General features: G+C 51.6%; 1 protein-coding gene across 5 annotated transcripts in view; it reads left to right on the top strand.

Moving 5' to 3' along the window:
* Positions 1 to 22798, top strand: part of ARHGAP22 (Rho GTPase activating protein 22) — a 179339-nt gene that overhangs the window by 74017 nt on the left and 82524 nt on the right. The gene's annotated exons all lie outside the window — the stretch shown is intronic.

Here is a 22798-nt window from a genome sequence, read left to right as displayed (position 1 = left end):
GAGAGGAAAGCAATCAATGAGGATACCTTAGAGTGAAGGTCCACACACAATATCTGAGTCACATGAAAATAAGTCCGAGGAAAACCATGAGCACAGGTTTAGAGCATTGACATAAGCTCTATCATGAACCCCAGAACAGAACTGAGATGTAGGGAAATAATTTAACTCAAAGAACTGCTATTATGTTTGCAGTTACAAAGCAGGTTTTTAAAGTTCCCAATTTTAAAATGTGACTCTTACTAAGTAAATGCGTCTTGCAAATCAATCAGTCTGTTTACAGACGGGCCAGCTCCTACAGCGAGGTGGCGTTTTACTAAGCTTGACCTATCCTGGAGGCAGAGCCTCAGACGAGGAAGCTAAGCGATGTTCCCGGAGATGAAAGCACAAGGCGCCGGGAAAGGAGCAGGAAGAGGGAAGCGCCAGCAGGGCGCGCTAGTGAGCTAGGGAAGCACCCGGGCTCAGCTCCAACGGAAGGATTCAGAGTGTTTCACCCAAGGAGTGAGGGGGCTGGGGGTTTCCCCACCAACTCCCACCAGCCATTCGCTGACAGCTGCTCCATGGGGGGCTGACTCTGGCATTTCCGGCCTGCCCTGCACTTGGCCAAGTTCCCTGCATTCAGAAAAAGTCTTCAGGCAAAGTTGCAGGTGCTTAAGGAAAGAGGCCGCCAGCGCGGATGGGAACGACTGAGTGTTGCGAGGGTCTGGGCAGGGCACCAAGAGCATCAGTTACAGGCAGCTCATCGTCACATCCTCTCATGCGCCATCTGAATTTTGACTTTCTTCTGGGAAGTCGTGGCTGTGGACCGAGTATGCTAGGGCCTCACTGGCATCTGAGCCAGTACACGTACAGTCCCAGAGTCGCATGGCCACCCAACCACTCTGACGAAGTGACCTGGCCACGGGACAGGTCAGCCCAGGCACAGATCAGCCCAGCAAGCTATGGCACATTAGGAATGGAAGTGAATGAATCCAAGCCTGGGACAAAGTGTGTTCATCTTTGCTCTGTCCATACTGGGAGCTCCAGGACAGTCTGCTGGTTAAGTGTAGGGAGACCCTCCCAACTGCATGCTCCATGTTGAAAATTCAAGTACCCATGGTTTCATTTGACTATTTCATCTACTGCAAGAATCTTGATGCTGAAAGTGCACATTGGAAGGTGGCAACAGAGGGATCCCAGGGTATGGAGTGGAAAATAGAGGCTTGGTTGACTACAGAATAGGAGTAGAGAAGGTACCTTCTGCTGAGAAGGTAGAGAAGAAATGAAAGAGAGCACTGAGGTGGGCAGGGCCCCAAGTCTGGGGGAGAAGGAGCTGGACACATGGAAGGAAGGCTTGGGGCAGGGGCCAGGGGCCTGGGCCTGGGAGTTGGGGAGGAGTGAGGTGAGGCCAGAACCAAAAGGTAGAGGTCAATACGCACCACCATAAATTCAGAAAGACCCTGGGCATGCGCCCCAAGGACCAGATGGGAATGATCACAGGTGTGCATGCTCTTTATCTGGTCAGAGCCACTTACAAAGATTTCTTGGACTCTGTGGAGGAGAAGACTATTTGCCATGTAAGGTAACATATTCACTTTAGGGATGATTGACCTTAGGGTTCTAGGGATTAGAATGTGGACACCTTTGTGGGGCCATTATTCTGCTGCCACAATACTCAAGACATCCCACTAAGGTAAGGGGTACTTCCATGCCTAGTCTATTAGGAAGGACACTGGGGATTAGAAAGGATTGGTCACTTGCCCAACAACACACAGCTGGATGGCAGTGGGGTCAAGACTTGGACAGTCTGACTTCCAAAGTCCTGCAACACAGGCACCTCTTACAGGTCTGGTATCTTCCCTACCTGAGCCGGAGAGGTCCAGGGAGGGAATCAAGGCTCCCCACACTCCTTTATCCCAAGCACAGCAGTGCTGGAAGCACTGGATATATGCAGGTTCCAAGCTTTGCCTGCCTGCCTCTGTCCTCTTGCCTTTGAACTTGCAGCCACTCCTGAAGGCCCAGAACGACGGTGAGGGCAGCTGTGAGACCACTCGGGGAAAGCGGATCAGGTGGTAGGCGGTGAGGGGTCCACACAGCCTTTGGGGAGAGCCGAAAAGGAAAGACTCGATCACCTCGGCTGGATGCATTTTTCTGGCCTGGGAGAGCCAGGCAGCGGTGCGTGTCGGCCACACCCAGTACCCCAGAGGGAGGGAGACTTGACAACTCTTGGACACGTGACAGAAACACAGGAATGAAAATGCATGAGATCAGTCACATGAATTTTAAGTCATCTGTGCTCTTCCACGGTATTAAAAAAAATCACAACCTTTCATCAAGATAGAATTTAAAATGAGGAAAAGTTATGCTGTGAGCGCCATCTAGTGGAGAGACGTGCCAATTCTGTGCCGGCTGCGCGTTCCTCCCGCTCCTCTTCTCCAGCCAGCCCCAGCCCTCTCAGCCAGGCAGCACCTCTGATTCTTGACAGTCACTAAAGATTGGGGCTGCAGCTTGAGCCAGTTCTAGCCGCAGAAACCCGATCTCCACCGGCACTCCAAGGCTGGGTTCTGGGTCAGGCCTGAAGGAGTCAGGCCCCGGAAGGGGCTGGGATTCAAGGACCCTAGGTCTCCTTCCCACCTGGACCTCTTGTCCAGCCCTCTCAGCCTTTTGAGAGCTGTCTGCCCTTTGTGGACTTGATCCTGTTGGCCTACCAGGCATCTGGCCATAGGCCAAACACAGGCCTTCCTCCGAATCTTCAGGGTAGAGTGAGGAGGAGAGGCCTGCTGAGGTGCTCTGGACAAAAAGCTGCTGAACTCACAAGATGCTTGTGTTGGTAGCCCGAGTTAGGTGATCCGTAAAGCAGTGGAACTCGTTGCTAACATCCTTCTTCTGGTATGAGCATGATGCTATCACAGTCCACTGACTACAGGGATTCAGATGGGAGCCCTAAATCTTGCTGGCGAGTGACTGCTGGTCTATCATGGCTCCTCTGTTGCTGGGCATGTCTTTCCAGAGTCCCCAGTGGCAGGTGGCAGAATCCAGTTCTGACCAATGCAGGCAAAAGGGAAATAGCCAGAAGTTATAGGGCCATGCAGAATCAACCCCCAGGAGGCTGGAGAGGTGGGTGTGGAAAGGGCAGTGGCAGGGCTGCTCAGGACCCCCAGAGGCAGGAATAGAGAGTGGTAGGCGCTCCATGCAGGGAGGGCTGCATTGGGAACGCTGCTGTCTTCAGTCCAGGCGACGTTGATGGCTCAGGGTCTGAGGTCCGAGTGGCTTTGTTTAGGCCATGAACCTACCCCTGGTAGGCACAAGGACCCCACTCCTACTCCTGCCAAACTGAACTCAGGTACTTCCAGGGAAGAGAGAGGAGGGACTCTGCATCAGAGTCTGTGGCTGTTTCTCTGGGGGCCAAGTGTCATACTGATCGTGGCTCTTTCTGCAAATCCACACCGAGGGCCCCAAGTCTGGGTCCCTTTCCAGGCAGCATTTCCTTCTGGAGAGCGAGCACCCCAGTGTGCAGAACTGAGGATAACCCAGGTGAGATGTGAACGGCTGCCCAGAATCTCAGAGCGGGACAGTGCTGTCTTCTGGAGCAGGAAGAGGACACATAGGGAGTCACACAGCTCTGACATCTGGGCCTGCTTCCCATTGCAGACCGCCTGTCTGCTCTGGGCCCTGCAGAGCACATTTCTCAAGATAAAGTGCTGGAAGCTCTGGAGGGGGACACTGCCCAGGTCAGAGGCCTGGAAGGTGCCCTCCCCCTAACATACTGTTTGGGACCCCCACCCTCTCCCCAGACACTGGGTGGGCATCGTGCAGGCATCCGCCTGGGTGGGGATGGCTTTGAGGCCCTGGGTTTTCAGTTCCACCCAGGCATTGGGGGCTGAGGTATGAAGAGAGCGAGCAGCAGCACCCTGCGGAAGTTGGGGAGATGGTGGGTTGAACCCGGGTTTGCCAGTAACGCCTCTGCTCCCTAGAGGCAGGCGTCTGCACACAGAAAGGAAGGTTCCAGACAGAGAGTCGAGAGGCTCAGCCCATGTGCCATCCCGCTGCTTGTGCCTTTTCTCTGCGCTCCCCCAACAGGACATGTGTCTCCACAACACCCAGCTCTGACCAGCTCCCGACCGTCCTCTCCAAAGTCAGGGAGAGCTGGTCAGAAGCCCGACTGTGCCACCCAGGGCCTGCTGGTTTTGGACAAGTCACTCAATGTCCCTGTGCCTCCATTTCATCACTTATAACTTGGAGATAATAAAGCCAAGTGCCTTGAGTTTGGTGAGGATGCAGTAAGAGCCCAGGGCCTGGCTCAGCATTGACACTGATATTTTTTTCATTCTTCCCTACTTTCTGCAGTCTGTGTATCCTTTTTATTAATAATAACAACACAGTTCCTGCTTAGCCATCACCTGTAAGTTATCAATCCCAATACCGTTTGATGCATGCCCCAACAAGGGTATCCACAGGGCTGAGAGCCCAGAGCAGAGGGCGGGGGTGGCTCACCTGGATAGTTGGGGAAGATTTCACTCAAGCTAAGCCTTGACAGGGGAGGGGAAATGAGAAGACCAGCCCTGGAATGGTCCAGAAGTGAAGAGAGCATACACAAAAGCACAGAGGGCTGGAGCAGCAGGCTGTGCGGGAGACGTGGTGTGCAGAGGACCGCAGTGGAAAGGCAGGTGGGGACCTGGTCATAAAGGGCCTTGGATGCTGGACAAAGAGGCGTGGACTTAGCCACTGCACATCTTCAGCAAGCAGGAGGGATGGTTAAAACCAGAACTGTGTGTTAGAAGAGCCACTGATGTAGTGATTAGGAGGTGGGGGATTGCAAGGACCTGGCAGATGAGGTAGACTGCCACTCCTCCTTGCCACCCGCTGCCCCAACCCTCGCCCCGGATAGTGTCCACAGAGGAGACCACCCTGCCCTGCCAGAATGCTCACCAGTGAGCGAGGTGGGGGTGGGGAGCAACTCATAAGCTGAGCTGATTAAAGTCAAGCTCTAATTCTTCCTGTGTAGTTCCAAGCTCATGTGCCGAGTTCTTTGCAAGGGGATCCTGATCATGCACATGCCTTTGAGGTCTGTTTAGGTGGGTCCCAGCCCCAGCCCAGGCTTTCCTGGTGGCTCAGTGGTAAAGAATCCACCTGCCAATGCAGGAGAGGCGGGTTTAATCCCTGGATCAGGAAGAGCCCCTGGAGAAGGAAATGGCCACCCACTCCAGTATTTTTTCCTTGGAAACCCCATGGACAGAGAAACCTGGCGGTCTACAGTCCATGGGGTCGCAAAGAATCAGACACTGTTTAACGACGAAACAGCAATAATGACGGACCCAGCCCAGCCTCTAACTCGCTGGGGGCAGCCAGAGCAGATGTCCTTGGTCTGGTTTCCCCAACTGTAAGATGAGGAGGCCTCCGAGGTGTCTACCTGCCCCAGGAGAGTAGCCTTCCACAACCAAGCTTGCCCCAGGAGAATGGGTTCCAGCAATTTCTTCGGGCTGTGCTGGGTCTTTGAAGCCTGTCTTAAGCCTTGAGCTTATAGCTACCCGTCCTTATTTGCCTGCAGCTTGGAGCAGATAGGATAACTGCTGCCTGCTGTCTCTGCTGCCTGACCTTGAAGTAAAGCCAGCACACACAGATCAGTCTGCAGAAGCAGACTGATACGGGGCTCCTGACATCCCTGGAGCATCACTCATCTCATTAGCCGCCTCCTGAGCGGGATGCCGAGCTCAGCCTATCTCGGCACCTGGTACCAGCCAGCCAGCATATCAGCCTGACCCTGTGTGGCCCCGCTGAGTTCGCCTGCGGCGCGCCAGACGATGGGTAATGACTAGAAATGAAATTAGATGAGCAGTTCATGAACACTCCCCACCCCTGAGGGTGGGAGAATCAACAAATACGAAAGTGGTTTCCGGCACTTCCCTGCTTTGTGGTCTAGCCCTCCTGTCTTAACTTCACTTTTCTTAACTAAACACCGGACCAGGTACGGGGAACCCCCATTGGTGTCCCTGGAAGTACATGCTCTTGCAGAGGAAGTTGCAGTTCATCCCTTTGGCCAAAATCACGTTCTAGAGCAGCCCTGTTTGATAGAAATACAAAGCAAGCCCCGTTTGTAGTGATATCGACAATCCCCTGGCTCAGTTACGCCAGCTGTATTTCAAGCGGTCACATGTGTCTGGTAGAGCCGTACTGCTCGGTGGAGGCCTGGATGAGGAGGCAGCTGGATGTAGTGCCTGACAGAGAATAGCTCAGTGCTGTCGCCGTTTGGTTGTTGAATCATGTCTGACTCTTTGTGACCCCAAGGACTGTAGCCCTCCAGGCTCCTCTATCCATGGGATTTTCCCAGGCAAGAATACTGGAGTGAGTTGCTATTTCCTCCTCCAGGAGATCTTCCCGACCCAGAGATCGAACCAGTGTCTCCTTGGCAGGTGGATTCTTTACCACTGTGCCACCTGGGGAGCCCAGGTCCTCGACAGGTACTCCAAAAATGAAGGGGGTGGGGGGAGGCGAGCAAGGGGGTTGGGGGGAAGCCGAGGTTTCGGAGTCAGATACTGAGATTCACATTTGAGCTCCCCCACTCACTAATGCCAAGAATTCAGGCCAATAGCTTACACTCTCTGTGTCTCATTTTCATCTTCTGCTAGCAGAAATAAAACTACCTACTTGGCAAGAAAGCTGTGAACATCACGTGAACTAAGATATGTGGACGTGCAGAGGCCGCGCACTCTCCACCAGCCAGTTCTCTCTCCCTTCCCTCCCTCCCTTCTCTCTTGTTCTCTCTCTTCTTTCCTTCCTCTCTCCTCTTTCTCTCTCTCCCTCCCTCTCTCCCTATCTTTCAACTTCTCTTTTATCTGCCCTATACAAGCAAACTTCACGTTTCTCTAGTTTGTGGCTCTCAAAACAAATTCCAGCCCTCCAGCAGTGGTTCTCAAGTTTACCTGTATATCCAAGCCCCTGCAGCGCTCGTCAAAAACCCTGGATACTAGGCTCATCCCCAAAGTTACAGATTCTGAGATCTGGGATGGGGCTGGAGAATGTGTTTTTTTTAACATGCTCCCAGATAATGCCACTGTTGCAAGCCTGGGATAATTAGTTTGAAAGGGAGCTCATGGAAAGAAAGGGAGAAAATTCATATCTAATGCCCTTAATGGTGCTTTTTCCTGCTTTTTGAAGACAGAGTCCTGCAGTTTTGCTTTGCACTAGGCCCCACAATTCATGTACTTGGTCCCAAGCACAATGGAGGGCAGTGGGGCGCCCAGAGGCTTTGTTCATGGAGACATGGGTCTGGAATAAAGGAGGTGACGATCCGGCACGGTGCTGGGAGGCTCCGCTGCAAGCAAGGCTGAGCTGCTCCAGTGCAGAGGGAAGAGGGCGCCGAGGGCCTTCACGGCCAGACAAACATGTGAAATGCTGCTGCAGGAGCAGGTGTAGCTGTGCTTCGTGGGGGCCACACACAGACCAGGCATGGGGTTTTTTATTCCCTGTCTAAACAGCACACTCCCTTGGGCATGGGGATACTCGTGGGATAAGAGGAGACCACTCACAGGCACCCAGGGTCCCCCAAGGTGCAGTGCACATGCCCATCAGCTGCTGGGTCTCCCTCCCAACAGCCACTGGACCATGGTGCCATGCCCCATCCTGGACAAGAAAGTCCATCCTGACGTATTCTTTCCCACAGCCTGAAGCCCTACTCTGTGCACTGGTGCTGTCAACCAAGCCAGGGACTGTCACCACCGTGCTCCACCCTGAGACTCTGCCGGGTACGTGCTCCTGACCCCAACTTTCCACCAGACTAGGGGAAGGGGTGGCAGCAGTCACTGGAGGGAAGCAGAGGTGTGCTGTTGGCCCGGGGCACCAGGAGGCAGGGGGTGGCTAAGCATCCCTGGAGGCAGGAGGCTCAGGAGCAGAACCACAGGAGAGCTGAGGTTCCAAGCCCTTGAATATACTCCAGTGGCCCATCAGACCTCACTGACAAAATACAAATTTAAAGACAAAATGATTGACAACCTCAAGACAGCCACCAGAGAATACCGAATGCCTAGTGCAGGGTCCTTCCCAGGGAGCTCCTTTGCACCCGCCCTGGTCACAGGCCCCTGAAGCCAGCCCTGATGTGGGCCTCTGGATGCCCAGGGAGCTCCTTTGCACCTGCCCAGGTCACAGGCCCCTGAAGCCAGCCCTGACTGTGGGCCTCTGGATGCCCAGGGAGCTCCTTTGCACCTGCCCAGGTCACAGGCCCCTGAAGCCAGCCCTGATGTGGGCCTCTGGATGTAAATGCAGGACCTGTCTGTTCTTTGGCACTAGGCTCCAGCCTGTGAACGCAGCCTAACACCCCTTGTTGACCTCTTCCTGCAAGTTCACTAGCCCTTGCAGCCTCCAGTCATAAGTAAATTCAGTCCACATCTTACCAGTGTCCTTATCCATCCATAAACTTGGCACCCAGAAGGGGACGGCTTCTCCAGGGGCTGAGTGTACTGCACCCATCGCGGCCCAGCTCCATGTCCTCTCCGTCCATCCCTGGCCCTAGGTACAAGGCCATTGCTGCCCTCTGTCCTCTCCTTTCGGTCCTGTTGCTAGAAATGCTCCTGAATTTGCTGCAAGTCTCTACTTCTCCCACATCCTAAACTGCTAAGGCAGGGGGGACTTTAAGTGGCTCTCCTGGCACCCACAGAGGGCATCGGGGAATGTGGACCTGGGAGGTGCTGCCTGCGTGCTTGCAAATTAAGGCTGTGGCCCACCAGGAGACTGGAGTGAAGCCGTCTCTCTTGTACGAGGCCAATCAGAAAGAATCTTTCGTGGCCCACCCAGGGCTCTCTGCCACCAGGCAGCCTAGCCTGGCTTGCTAAGTGTGTAACACGGTCCTTACCCTAGTGCGCTGGCTCAACTTCATCTTGGCAAGTTTGACATTCTTCCTGACTCTCTAACCACAGCCTTCTGATCTGCACTGGAGGGCCGCCTGCGTGGCCTGTGGGGACTCAAGGAAGTGTCGCGCCCTGGCTGGGAGGGCCGCATGAGTCCGGCTCTAGGCTTGCCGCTGCCGTCCTTATTCCAGCCAGGCGACCCACCTTCTCCCGTCTTGGGGCTTATCTTTCAAGCCTGAGCTTGCTTCTGTGGTTGCACCTTTCATGCATAATTTGAAAAGTGCCTCTTGGCTTTTTACCTTCTCTTCTTTTTGGGGTTGTTATGTTTCTCTCATCAGACTTAGGTCTCTAGATGCAAGGCCCATATCTGATTCGCATCTCCAACTTCAGCCCAGTGCCCTGTGTCTGGCCTTGATGGGGAGCCCTGGAGGAGACAGGCACAGTTGTGCCGGAAACAGCTTGGCTAACTCTGAGCCATTTGCTTGGTGAGATCCCAGAGAGCCTTGGCATGTGGACAGTCTTATAGGCAACGAAGAGCCACAGAAGGTCCTAAACAGGAGAAAGTTATGATCATATTTAGCAGCAATGAAAAGACTGGGTTGAGCAGGGGGTAACAAGAGGGACCCAAAACCAGTGTATGTGTGTGCGTGTGTGCGTGTGTGTGTGTGTGTGTGTGTGTGGCAGGGCGGGGGGTGGGGGTGGCACGCTGCTTCAGTAGAGCAGCAGGGACTGCTCAAGTTAAAACCAAGCAGAGGCCGGGAGGATGGAGGATGGCTGGGAGGTGAACTGTTCAGACCTGGTGAGGGACAGGATGTTGGAAGTAGAATCCAGAATGACTGCCGGGTTGATGGCCAACTAAGAAAGGACGGAGGGAGGGAGCAGCAGTTCAGGGATAAAGATGATAGAGTCAAGGTGAGGTCACAGGAACCCAGGCTAGTGGCTGTGCCGCCTGGATTCGATGTGATGTTGCAGGGAGCAGGGCTTCTCGAGCCTTCAGTTCCACTCCCGTGGCATCTGATGTTCCAGCCCTCCCCCACTGTAAGTGATGCGGTTTCTCCATTCAAGACCGAGATCGAGGATCTAGGAAGCCGTTCCAGACTCCACACGCTCCCTGCAAACCCCTCCCCACAATGAGTCTCTTTAATGGCAGAGTTCAAAAACCCAGACCCAGGGACTTCCCTAGTGGCCTAGTGGTTAAGAATCTGCCTTGCAGGGAATGCCGGTTCGATCCCTGGTCAGAGAAGTAAGATCCCACGTTCTGCAGAGCAACTAAGCCCAGGTACCACAACTACTGAGCCCAGGTGCCATAACTAGGGAGTCTGTGCATAATGAAAGAGCTTGCGTGCCGTAACTATTTTAAGCCTCAATGCAACGAAATAAATATATTAAAAAAAAAACAAAAACCAGACCCAGAACTTAACCACGTGCACTTGGTCAAGCTGCTAACTTCTCTGTGCCTCAGTTTCCTCAAATATAAAATGAGAATAAAATGTCTATACCTTGGCTTAGGGGTGGGGGTGAAGCAGCTGGATGTGATATACAGAGGGAGCAGAGGGAGCCTTATTCTGATGGTATAGTTAAGTATCTTAATGGTGGTGATACTTTCGTGTAACTACACGTGTGATAAAACTATATAGACCCCTCCCCCACCTCAGTAGACACACACACACACACACACACACACACACCGGTGTGTATAACTGGCAGAATCTGAATCAGCTTTGTGGATTGATTGTGTAAGGTCAGTTTCCTGATTTCCATGGTGGGATGTAGTTACGTAAGATGCTAAACAGGAGGAGGCTGGGTGTAGAGAGCCTGGGACCTTGCTGTACAATTCCTTGCAATTTCCTGTGAATCTAGAATTATTTCAGAAGAAAACTTTTTTAAAGTACATATCCCATAGTGTTTTGGGGATATGATAATCTATATCTTAGGACAATACTACCCTGTGTTAAGTATTCTGTAAACTTTAGCAATTATTATAGCAACATCTCTACACAATCAAGAAATAAAAGATCAGCGTATTTTAAAAAGTAGTTAGCTACCTTTTTAAACGATATACTCGGTATGTTTTTTAACCTTCAGATACGTTTTCAGCCAGAATGTCTCTAAACCTAGATGAATGGGTCCAGCTGTTTATGTTAAAAAGTATGACAGATACAGTACTTTCTCCTAGTTTTGTGACTTGCTGGCCGTTCTGTGGTTTACTGATTGATGATTAACAACCGGGTCCCTTGTTTCTCAGAAGTATTTCAGCTGAAAAAAAACATCGAGAATATTATTTGAAAGTTGGCAAATGTGGTGTTGAACTGCCCATTCGACACTTCGTGACTTCTTGGACCCCTGTGTGTGGCACTCCCGCAGCCCTGGTGACTGTTCATGTCTCTGCCCACCTTCTGTACGGCTGCCTCTCGCTTGCCCTGACCCAGACCAGGTACAGGAACATGACTGCTGACTGATGGAATGGAAGTCCACTCTCAGGGGACACTTGTTAATTCCTTCAAGAGCAACTGGTTATTCCTGGGATAGCAATAGGAGTAAGTTTCATATGTGAACATCTTCCACAAGACGCAAGCAACATGAGATTCTTAAAGTCATCTGTTGAGTTTCTTTTTAGAAGTAGAAGTGGGAAGGGCACCATCAGGGTATTGGTTCAATCTCCCTGACACCCAGTGTGCAGACCTTACACTCCCGTTGTACCAATGTGGTGAGCGAAGCGCAGAGGGGTAACTTGTCTAAAGTCACATGACTAGTAGCAGATGGAGTCCAAGGTCCATCCTGGGGAGTCCCCCTTCAGGGTCCCATCCTAGGCTGCCAGCAGGAGCTGAGGCGGGTGCTGGGCACCACAGCTCTGAGACACGGAGGGGCGCAGACAGAAATCCCTCAGCTAGAGACATGCATCCGGGGTAGGAAGGTTGCTCCTACACCACAGAAGTGCAGTCTGCTCAGTGCCAGCGCAGAACAAAGATGCAGATAAAATTCTTGATGAGTGACCTCAGCTAGACTAAATCTCTAGATAAATTAGGATGTGGGGAGGAATGTGGCAGGGGATTAGTGGTGGGGAGTTGGATGACCCAGGTCACCTCTGAGAAGCCAAGCCCAGGTACAGAGGCTCCTCTGACAAGGGAGCCTTCAGCTTAGGAACTTCTTTAGACGCAGGGCTATTCTTTAGGTCCTTCCTAAACAAGATGTGGTCCATGGACCAGCTGCATCAGCATCATCTGGGAGCTCGTTGGAAATGGAGATTCTCAGGCCCCACCCAGAACTGCTGAAACAGAATCTGGTTGTAGGAATATGTCCTGAGGGATTCATGTCCACGTTAAAATGCAAAGCAGTGCTCCCAAGTAAGACAACACCAGTGGTATGCAACCCTGGGCTACGACCTCCTGAAACAGGGACTTAAGTCGGTGCACGCAGGACCTGGTGCTGGGCTTTTCAAGATGCGTGATAAAATAAAATTATGAAAAAGCAGCAACTCAAAAGCAGGAAGGAAGCTGAAAGTGATGGCAGAGAGAGGCAAACAGTGGCAAGACACTGAGCCTAGTTCTCAGGCTGCAAGCCAGGCTGTAAACCAGGGCCGATTGCCCGTGAGCTGATTCTGGCCCACAAGATGTACTTTGTTTGGCTCATGGAGCATTATTTATGCACAAAAGATTTTACCCATAGATCTCAGGTGGCGCTAGTGGTAAAGAACCCATTTGCCAATGCAGGAGACATAAGAGATGTGGATTTGATCACTGAGTCAGGAAGATCTCCTGGAGAAGGACTTGGCAACCCACTCCAGTATTCTTAGCTGGTGAATCCCATGGACAGAGGAGCCTGGTTGGCTACAGTCCGTAAGGTTGCAAAGAGTCGGACACTAATGAAGTGGCTTAGCACGCATGCATTCAGTGGAGATTTCTATAGGGTGAAATTGGGGCTGCTTTCCCCATACAAACAATGAACAGGAGCTCAGTAATAGCTGCCCCTTTTGACAGAGCCTGAGTATCCTCTAGTTAGCCAGAATCCCCACCTTTTCCTACTGCCCCATCCCAGCCTTCCTCCGCCCGCCCCCACACCCGCTTTTTCGGTACACCCTACCTGTCTGATCTCTCGATAAAAGTTTGAGTCTGTGAACGCTAGTGTAGATGATGAAAAGATGGCTAGAAAATGATGGCTACTGTGTGTTGGCCGAGTCATTCGACCCCTGCATTTATTTGCCTTGTGCAGCTGTAATTTAGGGCGAGGTGTTCCATCACGCTGTTTGAGATTCAGTTCTGGTTCAGCCTCTGCCCAGGTCTGGGGTCCTGAGGGAGTCACATTACCCCTTAAACGTCAGTCTCCTCTTCTGTAAAACGGACTCAGTAAAAGTAGCTTCATGTAAAGCAGTAAGCCTTGACCCTAGAACACAGTGGCCGTAGCCGATTAGTAAGATGTCAGTCACTGTGGTTACCATGGTTACCAGAGCAGACTAACACACAGGCCTGCAGGTGTTTGGTCCCTGCATTGCTGAAATACAGGCATTAGTTAGCAACACTCCACCAGAAGGCACACAGAAAACATAAAATGTCAATTCAGTGAAGCCGAATATACATCTCAAATAGAAATCATATACATACGGAAAGCACGAAATGAAAACATAAACTTACGAAATATAAAGGTTAAAAGTATTACCTTCTAATAAAAATTATTAGTAGATGAAATTAATAAAATGGTATTCAAAAATAATAAACCAAGCCCTATAAAACAAGGACAATTTTGATAATAATGAACCCTTGAAATGAAATCACACTATTTGATATTATTTTTTAATCATGAGCATATTTTGGTGCCCATTTTTTCTAACTGCTATAAAATTTTTGAGGAGATTGTTCTAAATTTCAAACTAATATTATCCTATGAGTACTTTATCTTCAAATAATCTTTTTTCTTATTCAGTATTCTAGAGGTTTTTTCTTTAACTCTTTTTTTTTTTTTTTTGGTTAGCAGGGGCTACATCTTTTAATTGCTCATGAGCCCAGTTGTATTTCATAAAAAGTATTTCCAGTTTGTCTCACCTTCTGCAGTGTTCTCCTGGGTAGGTGACCCCATGGGTCTGGTGGATGGGCCGCAGGGAACAGCTGTACTTGAAGGCCACTGGTTTAGAAAGTCTTTGAACCAGAATAAGGATTTATGATGTGATAGAGGCGCCTTGGTTCTTTTCCCCGTGTGGATTGTGGAGGAATAGAAAACCACTTTCTAAATAAGTTTTCCTTACAGGATCCAAACTTCTGTTGAAGCATTTCCCCAAGTGTAAATGATTCCGATTTTTAAAAAACATATCACAAAATACCTGTAGTTCAGTGTGTTTTAAAATCACACTATTCTGGAATTCCAGAATGTTAAAAACTGGAGTTACAATCACTAAATAATCACTTCCACCAGATTTGGAAGTTCTTGTCAAGGTCAGTGACACCTTCCTGGGTCCCAGGGGCACAGCTGCCCCTGACGCTTTTCTGCAGACTTGCATTAGAGGAGACAGAGCCTGGGAGGCTGTGGCTGGGAAAGAAGGGGGGTCGTTAGAGAGGTCATCGTTGTCCTCCTGAAATTCACGTCCAGCGGAAGTCTTGGAATGTGGCCTTATTTGCCAATGCAATTAGTTAAGATGAGCTCTGGAATAGGGTGCGTCCTAAATGAAATGACGTGTCCTTATGAGAAGAAATCTGGACACACAAGCACTCACAGGGGAGGTCATGTGAGGATGAGGCAGAGACTGGAGCAGTGCAGCTGCAAGCCAGGGAAGGCCAAGGGTTCCCCACGACGCCAGAACCAGCAGAGAGGCCCGGACAGCCTTCCCCAGGGCCTGCAGCGGGGAGCACGGCCCTGCCAACCCCTCCATTGGACTTCTAGCCTCCCGAACACTAAGGGAACAGGTTTCTGTTGTTGTAAGGCACCCAGTTAGTGGTAATTGTTGACAGTAGCCCTGGCGAAATGGGACAGCCATGCAGTTAGGAGTGAGGTGGCCAGAGCAGTGGTCCTTTGGCAGCAGGACTGACTTTCACTGGCCCGGAGAATTCAGCCTATGTTCTTAAGGCCCCCACCCCCGAAGACCTGGCCTCACCTCCGTCCTCTCCTCCCTGGAGGGTCCCCCGTCCTCCTGCACAGCCCCTCCCTCTGAGCAGCCTGCTGCCCCAGCCATGGCCCATCGCTTGCTCTATCTGTGGCACGGCCTGGTCACTTCCAAATGCTGCCAGTGGTCCAGTGGGAAGAACAGAGCCCCAGGAGCCCCAGAGGACTCCCGGGAGAGGAAAGCCTTCTTCCTGGCTGTGCACTGGCCTTGAACAGTCACCTCATCTCCTGAGCCTCATTGGATGGTGACAGTAATGACCCTGATGGGCCTGGGCAGGGAGGCAGGATGCAGCGGTACATCATCCGTGCTCCTACACGGGAGGGCCCTCTCCCACCCCCAGGAAGGAATGATGAGAATCCAGGCATCGTGGAGAGCTAGGCCTTTTCTGACCGACCACGGCAGTGCTGGAGCAGGTGGGCCCCAGAACACACCTGCAGTGGGTGGTGCCGTCCTCTGGGAACTGCTGTCTTGTCTCACACACACACACACACACACACACACACGCAGGCCGGGCTGAGTCAGGCAGGGGGCTCGGGTCTGTGGTTTCCCGTGTCTGGCACAGAGTGGCGCTCCACAAATAGCTGCCTCAGGAATGATGCTGGAGAGGGAAGGACAGCCCACCAGATGTGTCGGGACCAAGTGCTGCCAGACCAACCCGCTGCGCAGGAGCCTCCAAGGAGGAATGTGCAGCGTGGAGGGCTTTCTTTTCTTTTAAATTGAGAGAGGCTGTCCTCCTTTGTTCTGTGAAGGGTCACTTAAGTGGCCTCCTTAGAGATGCAAATACAAGGCCAGTAGGCACCCAGCGTCCTGGGACCAGCACTCAGCGGGGACCTTTTGTGCCCAGTAGTGGTGGGCCCTGTTTTGTATCTTTGAGTGGCTTGGCAAAAATCCTGCCCTTCTGTGGCATGCAGCGGAAGTGGGGTCCGTGGGGAGAAATGGGGAGGAAGAGAAATGTGTGGACGAATTTACACAAAGAGCCCAGGCTTTCTGGAAGGGATGAGATGGCTACCTCACCACTGTGATTTTCCTTTTTTTTATTACAAGAAACATTACATTCCACCTGTGAGAGCTCAGGCACGCAGGGAAGCCAGGGTCTCACAGGACAGTACTGTTTCTATATGCCGTGCAGCTGGCACTTTCCACTCTGTGATTCTATCTCGTTTTTAAAACTACAGGCCAAAACCCCTTGAGTTGATTTCATGACCCCTTATTGGGTTGGAGTCCATAGTCTGAAAAGTGCTAAGGCCTGGCTGTGGGGAGGATGCTGCTGCCATGGAAATAGAGACTTTGGTGTTGGTGAGCTCCAGCTGGGACTGTAACTAGGGAGATGAAAATGGTGGTTCCTGATACTAGAGCTGGGTCTGATCAGGTTATCTGAGGCCAGCTTGCCCTGGAAATTGTGTCTGTGTGTGATCTGACAGAGCGGAATACACTGGCTTCTTCACTCTCGCCCCATCCAGGTCATGTCACAGAGGTGCTGTGTGTCCCTGGAGAGACTTGCAGGCCCTCTATACCCCCTTGGGGATATCTCCGTGATGCCCAGCAACCCATTTGCACACAGCTATAATCTCATTGCCACCACCAAGGCCAGCTTGGGAGGAGCCTGCCCCGTGCCCACCGTCCGGGGGCAGCCCTGTGGTAGTGCTCAGCAAGAGAAGCCATAATCATACCCTAGTGCTCAGTCCTTTAGTCATGTCCAACTCCTTGTGACCCTTTGGACTGGAGCCTGGCAGGCTCCCGTGTCCATGGGATTTTTCAGTCAAGAATACTGGAGTGGGTTACCATTTCCTTCTGCAGGATGTCTTCCCAACCCAGGAATCGAGCCCGTGTCTCCTGCATTGCAGGCAGATTCTTTATCCACTGAGTATACCCTAGAGGTCCTGCCTGAGTCCTCCAGTTGAGGGGAGTGCTGAGGCCTGAGCAGAACACCCTGGAGAAGTTGCTATTTCCACAGCAAAATCTTGGGGAACAAGGACTTCACCCATCCTGGCACCTATGCTTTAGACACATCGCCAAGGCCAGCTTCTGCTAAGAAACCTGATGGTTGTCAGGATGGGACAGAAGTGGCCTGGACACTTACCCACCGGAACCAGAATCGGGAGGCCAGGCTGTGCTGCCCTTTCTCTTTCCTTGGCTAGGTGGCAGCAGCAAGCAGAAGTACTTGAACCCCTCCCTGTGGACTCCGTCATCCCCACTTCTCTCCTTGGGCTGAGATTCTCCCAGTCCGGCCCACCACCTCCCCTCCCCTTGCCCAGCAGTCTGGCTACAGTTCTACACTATGAGGGAAGTCTGCGGGCCGTCCTCACTCTGTTGATCTCTTCTCTCAGTGCCTCAGTTAATCCTCACAGCCCTTCAGCACCTTCAGCCCCATCCAGCGCCCCACTGAAAGACTGAGGGTCTTTGAAGGTTGGAGTTCAATTCCGTTTCAGTCAAGGCACTACAGAGGCCAAACACAGGCTTGGGCACCAAATGGCCCGACTGCCCCTCCAGGTACCTCACCTCTTTGAGCCCCAGGGTGGCAGTCAAACTCGTCTTCCTGTGGCCATGCAGTTTTGCAGCCTCCCCTGCAGTAAGATAGGTCACATGACTGAACTCTGGACAGTGGAATGTGGGTGGGAGTCTGGTTGCAGTCTGCTCACAGCCCCTAAAATCCCCTGAGAGCTCCGTGTTCCCTCCTTCCTCCTCTGATAGACAGGATCCAGGGGAGGACTCTGAGATCCTGGAAGGAGCCTGAGTCCCTGCGTGACTGCCTGGAGCAGAGCCCCCTCGTTCGTTCCCCCACTTCACGCTGACCTGCTTGAGGTGGTAACCTAAGCACAAAAGTGTCTGTTTATAGAGTTAGGACTCTGAGATTTGTGGTTGTTGTGTAATGTCGGCCAGCATCAATTTCTGATTAACCTGCGGTTTCCTTGCCTGTAACATGGGATTTTCTACACTCAGTCTCAGGGTTGTGTCTATGACATACAGTGTGTTCAAATCACCAGTCCTTGGGGCTGGTGCATTGCAAGCATTCAGAGCATCACCAGGTAACTGAGGTCGCTCCCTTGCAGTCAGTATCTGCAACAGCAGTGGAGACGACACAGGAGGACCGACTAACCCCCAAGTTACAGCGCCCTAAGCTGAGGGGCCAGAGGCAGGTGGGCCACGCTCATGGCCAAGGGGCGAGCGGGGATACTGGGAGTCTTCAAAGGCGCACAGACCCCCAAGTTACAGCGCCCTGCCCTAAGCTGAGCGGACCAGATGGCAGGTGGGCCACGCTCATGGCCGAGGCGCGAGCGGGGATACTGGGAGTCTTCAGAGGCGCACAGACCCCCAAGTTACAGCGCCCTGCCCTAAGCTGAGCGGACCAGACGGCAGGTGGGCCACGCTCATGGCCGAGGGGCGAGCGGGGATACTGGGAGTCTTCAAAGGGGCACAGACCCCCAAGTTACAGCGCCCTAAGCTGAGCGGACCAGACGGCAGGTGGGCCACGCTCATGGCCGAGGGGCGAGTGGGGATACTGGGAGTCTTCAAAGGTGCACAGACCCCCAAGTTACAGCGCCCTGCCCTAAGCTGAGCAGACAGACGGCAGGTGGGCCACGCTCATGGCCGAGGGGCGAGCGGGGATACTGGGAGTCTTCAAAGGGGCACAGATCCCACCTATGCAAATGCTTTGTCACCTGGATTTTTGCCAATACTGTGGAGACTAGCCATTATCTGTAATGGCTACAGGGCCGTGTCTGTAATGGAATGCCGAGCTGAGGGGATTGCAAGTACTGAAAGAGTTGAGAGCCGCACTGGAGCCAGGCTCCTCAGTTCAAATCCTGTCTCTTTCACTTACTAGCTGTGGGACCCCAGGTAAATCACTTAGCAGTTCTGTGCCTCAGTTTCCCCATCAGTAAAATGGGAGTTTTAATGGTGTTCTGGTGGAGTTTGGTTTAATATATGTAGAATGCTCAGTGCTTGGCATACAGCAGGTGCTCAGTTCATGTGGCTCTTATTACTGAAGGAGGTATCCCACTTGGTGACTCCTGGTGAAGCAGCTGAGACCACCTCTGCACCGTAGCCCATGGAAAGGTCTGATGCCATCACAGCCACCAGAAAGTGCCCCCCAGCCCCTGTTCCCTGCAGCAGCTGCTGCAGCTGGTCTACCTGGACAGGAAACAAAAGCCCCCAGGACCGCGTCTGGGGGCTCCTGCTCTTTCCCATGCTGCATTTCTCCTGGGGCTGGGGGAGTAAAGAAAGAAAAGCAGAAAGAGCAGGTGGGAGCAGGGCTGAGGGTTAGACTCCGGGAAAGACAATGAGCTTTGTAAAATTCCTCTTGGGCAGTCTAGCCAAGTTCAATGGCTTCAGGCCACATGAACAGCAAGAAAAATGTAGCCCAGGAATTTCTCCCCAACCATGCCCCTTGTCTTTCTCTGTGAGAATTTGGAGCTGCAGACACATTCCTTCCATGAACAACGTCCGCAGCAGCTGAAGGCCCATTGGCCAGAGCTGGGGAAACCAGCTGGCCATGCAGCTCTAGGGCCCTGCCCTCAGGGCACCCCCCTCCCTGAGGGCTGGGCACAGCAAATGTGCAGGAGAATAGGCTCTGGCTGGCAGACTTCAGATAACCACCGCGTCAGAGACTGGCCCTTCCTGGGCACTGCGGCCTCTCCTGAGAGCCAGCTGTCCAGACAGTTTGTGCAGCTGCATTTCCCTAATCTGTCACCCAGAAGTGGAAACTAGATATTTTGGACAGAATCCCCACCTCTTAGAGATGGGAATTCACTTTTTTTCTAAGCCAAGTACTTCCCACATCAAGAGGAAACAACTTCCCAATGCTCTAAATTTCTTCTGAACAGAGGGCAAACTACATAAAGCCCAAGGGCCAAATATGGCTTACCACTTGCTTTTGTAAATAAAGTTTTATTGAAACACAGCCACACCCATTTGTTTCTGTATTGTCTATGACTGATTTCATGCTACCAGGGCAGAGTTGAGTAGTTGCTATGGAGATAACGTGGCAAAGTTTCAATACATTTATAATCTGCCCCTTAAAAAAAGTTTATCAATTCCTTATTTAAAATAGAATGTATTACATTCACTTATTAACTTATACTCATGTTATTCCACAAAGGGTTTGAAATGGCTTCTAATGAGAACACTTACCATGAAGGTAACACAATAGTAGTAATTTTATAAATTAAAGACCTGAGAAAATGCAAATAAAAGTAGAAAAGTAAAATCAGGAAACAAAAACATAAATGTGAAAACCTACTTTGGGGCCTTCATACTTGCCAGAATTGGACTTTAAAATTTCCCTGAGCATCCTGATAGCCAAAGGAAGAAGAGAAATGAGACTTAAGTCTCATTAAGAGAAAGGAAAAGACATACCAATCTGTATGGAATCCACAGCCTTTTCTAGCACAAAGCAGTGTGGGCTTGCTTCAAATAAACCCTGTCTTCCCCAGATTGACCTTCTTCATTAAAGAAAGAAAAGAACCCAGAACAATGAGTCTGTAAAATGAATACCACCAGTGCTGTTGAGAGATAATGGGGGTATCTGAGGGAGTTAGTTAACATGTTTAACCTGATTGAGGCTGTTGTTCAGTTGCTAAGTCACGTTTGACTCTTTGCGACCCCATGGACGACAGCATGCCAGGCCTCCCTGTCCCTCACTCTCTCCTGGAGCTTGCCCAAGTTCATGTCCATTGAATCGGTAATGCCGTCCAACCATCTCATCCTCTGCTGCCTTCTCCTCGTTTTGCCTTCAATCTTTCCCAGCATCAGGGTTTTTCCCAGTGAGTCAGCTCTTCTCATCAGGTGGCCAAAGTATTGGAGCTTCAGCTTCAGCATCAGTCCTTCCAATGAGTATTCAGGGTTGATTTCCTTTAGGATGGACTGGTTTGATCTCCTTGCTGTCCAGGGGACTCTCAAGAGTCTTCTCCAGCACCACAACTTGAACGCGTCCATAGCTAAATCCAAACCAGTTGGCTTCCATGTACTGAGGTAATCGTGCACAAAACTCATTTTGAGAGATTGTAGGGGAGGCCTGTTTCCTGCTTATCATATTTCTACATCTGTTTCAAAGCAAAAACTGAGGTTGACTGGGGAAAGCCCTGACTTGTCACTAATTTAGCTTTAGTGCCCGGCACTTCCTAGGCCCTGAAGAAATGCTTATGCGGAGTGGATCTAGCATCTCTGGACTTCACATTTCCCATGGTAAATGAGAAGGCTGTATTAGAATGGATAAAGCCCCTTCCAGTCCCAGAACATCTGTGAGTGTTGAATGTATGGCATATGCACATTGGATTTTGGCCAAATTCCTATCACAGATCAGAACTATGATAGGAGGAGAAGATGAGAGAGGGGAACAGAGGCCCCAAAGCAGGAGGCGGGGGGCTGGTTGTTAAAAGGTGTCCTGTGGTGCTCAGTCTACCCAGATTCAAGGACAAGCTCCCCCACCCTCCAGCTCTGTGACTTTGGGAGCTCATATAACCTGGGCAGGTTCCATATTCTCACCTCTAAAGTGAGCGTTATGACATGTCACCATCATGAGGCTGCCGTGAAAATTAAATGGGATACCAGCACCCATAGGGGTAGATTTGTAATAAGCATTGTACAAAGTGCTTTTATCTTCAAGAAGCCCCCTCTAATCAGGTGTCAAGGCTAACAGTGAAAGTGAAAAAGTCGCTCAATCGTGTCCGACTCTTTGCGACCGCATGGACTATATAGTCCATGGAATTCTCCAGGTCAGAATCCTGGAGTGGGTAGCCTTTCCCTTCTCCAGGGGATCTTCCCAACCCAGGGATCGAACCCAGGTCTCTTGCATTGCAGGCAGATTCTTTACCAACTGAGCTATCAGGGAAGCCACCAGGGAACAGACACTACTCTGAGAAGCTAACACAGCAGTGAGCCTTGCACGGCCTTACTGACGGATGCCCTCTGATGCCCTCCAGCACTCCCCAAGGGCTATTTTTTTCACCATAAGTCTCATCTATGGACATGCCTTAGACCTGCGGGGGCCTGCATCCCCAACTCTGCTCCTTCTCCCTTCAAAATATCTACCATAGAGTTAAGAACAGAGGCTCCAAAACAAGACAGGCTGGGTTCTAATCCCGCTCGGCCGCTAATCAGCTGTGTGTTACCTCACCTCCCTGTGCCTCAGCCCTCCTCTGTAAAGTGGAAACAATGATGACAGGGAACACACGGGACGGCTCTGAATTTCCATAGACTGTTGTGCTCTCAGCCAGGCGTTGTGGCTGTTAGGGAGATGTTTTACCCCCACCCCCCAGGTCTCGGTTGTGTCAGTGTCTAATAAACTACCCCAACCTCAGTGACCCAAACGTGTACTTGCTCTTGTTCTACAGCGTGGGAGGGCTCAGCATGGAGAGCTCGCCTCTGCTCTACTTTATCAGTTGGAGGACCCGCCTCCAGGGTGGCCTCACTCGCGAAGCCTGACCTGGTTGGGCCCAGCTTCCCGGAGCATGGCAGGATCAGGAGAGTCCCACTGCTCTCCCTGGACGACAACAGTGGAAGCTACCAAGCTTCTTAGAATTTAGGCCCAGGGCTGGCCCAGGGTCACTCACTCCTGTCACCTTGTCAGTTAAGGCAAGTCGTGGGGCGGCCCGGATTCCAGGAGACCAGAGCACACGGGGTGTGGGGCCTGGGGGTGTGGATTGCTGGGGGCTACCTTGCTAGTACACAGCTCAGCTTGATCTCCGTCTCCTCTGCATCTCTCGTCTGCCTTATGCCTTTTGCTTGTCGGCTTTCTCCTGCTCTGGTCTCCCCCTTCTCGTCCCCCCTTCACTCCAGCACCAGGCTGATCAGTCAGAATCACAGACTGCATCATACCCTAAATGCCCTGTTTCTTCATGTGATAACACTGCTTGCTCGTTGGAGGATCATTCCCACGCCACCCCCAAGAGGCTAG

The sequence above is a fragment of the Bos javanicus genome, chromosome 28 (genome assembly GCF_032452875.1).
Source record: "Bos javanicus breed banteng chromosome 28, ARS-OSU_banteng_1.0, whole genome shotgun sequence".
Classification (NCBI taxonomy): domain Eukaryota; kingdom Metazoa; phylum Chordata; class Mammalia; order Artiodactyla; family Bovidae; genus Bos; species Bos javanicus.
The sequence above is the reverse complement of the archived record's forward strand: the minus strand, read 5'-3'. Positions and strand labels throughout refer to the sequence as shown.